Source organism: Lygodium microphyllum, chromosome 16 (genome assembly GCF_053477565.2).
Source record: "Lygodium microphyllum isolate KBCC chromosome 16, Lygodium_microphyllum_v1.1.10, whole genome shotgun sequence".
Taxonomy (NCBI): domain Eukaryota; kingdom Viridiplantae; phylum Streptophyta; class Polypodiopsida; order Schizaeales; family Lygodiaceae; genus Lygodium; species Lygodium microphyllum.
This window is the reverse complement of record NC_141150.1, coordinates 148905053-148906288: the sequence shown is the minus strand read 5'-3', so window position 1 is coordinate 148906288 and position 1236 is coordinate 148905053.

The window sequence follows — 1236 nt, the reverse complement described above, 5'->3', positions numbered from 1 at the left end:
CGTGGTGGTGTGGCGTGGAGGCAGCGGGGTTTTTCGAGGTGGGGTGCGGGGGGGCGTCGTGGGGGGGTGCGGTGGGGTGGGGGGGTGCGCCGTGTCGTGGGGGGGTGACGCGGGGTGGGGTGGGTCGAGCGGGGTTTTTGGAGGAGAGGTGGGGTGCTGTGGATGGAGCGCGGTTTTTCGAGGTGGGGTGGGGGGGGGCGTCGTGGGGGGGTGCGGTGGGGTGGGGGGTGCGCCGTGACGCGGGGTGGGGTGGGTCGAGCGCGGTTTTTTGGAGGCGTGGCGGGGTGGTGTGGAGGGAGCGGGGTTTTTCGAGGTGGGGTGCGGGGGGGGGCGTCGTGGGGGGGTGCGCCGTGTCATGGGGGAGTGACGCGGGGTTGGGGTGGTCAAGCGGGGTTTTTGGAGGAGAGGTGGGGTGCTGTGGAGGGAGCGGGGTTTTTCGAGGTGGGGTGCGGGGGGGCGTCGTGGGGGGTGACGCGGGGTGGGGGTGGTCGAGCGGGGTTTTGGGAGGAGAGGTGGGGTGCTGTGGAGGGAGCGCGGTTTTTCGAGGTGGGGTGCGGGGGGGCGTCGTGGGGGGGTGCGGTGGGGTGGGGGGGTGCGCCGTGTCATGGGGGAGTGACGCGGGGTTGGGGTGGTCAAGCGGGGTTTTTGGAGGAGAGGTGGGGTGCTGTGGAGGGAGCGGGGTTTTTCGAGGTGGGGTGCGGGGGGGCGTCGTGGGGGGTGACGCGGGGTGGGGGTGGTCGAGCGGGGTTTTGGGAGGAGAGGTGGGGTGCTGTGGAGGGAGCGCGGTTTTTCGAGGTGGGGTGCGGGGGGGCGTCGTGGGGGGGTGCGGTGGGGTGGGGGGGTGCGCCGTGTCATGGGGGAGTGACGCGGGGTGGGGTGGGTCGAGCGGGGTTTTCGGAGGCGTGGTGGGGTGCTGTGGAGGGAGCGGGGTTTTTCGAGGGGGGGTGCGGGGGGGCGTCGTGGGGGGTGACGCGGGGTGGGGGTGGTCGAGCGGGGTTTTTGGAGGAGAGGTGGGGTGCTGTGGAGGGAGCGCGGTTTTTCGAGGTGGGGTGCGGGGGGGCGTCGTGGGGGGGTGCGGTGGGGTGGGGGGGTGCGCCGTGTCGTGGGGGGGAGACGCGGGGTGGGGTGGGTCGAGCGGGGTTTTCGGAGGCGTGGTGGTGTGGCGTGGAGGGAGCGGGGTTTTTCGAGGTGGGGTGCGGGGGGGGCGTCGTGGGGGGGTGCGGTGGGGTGGGGGGG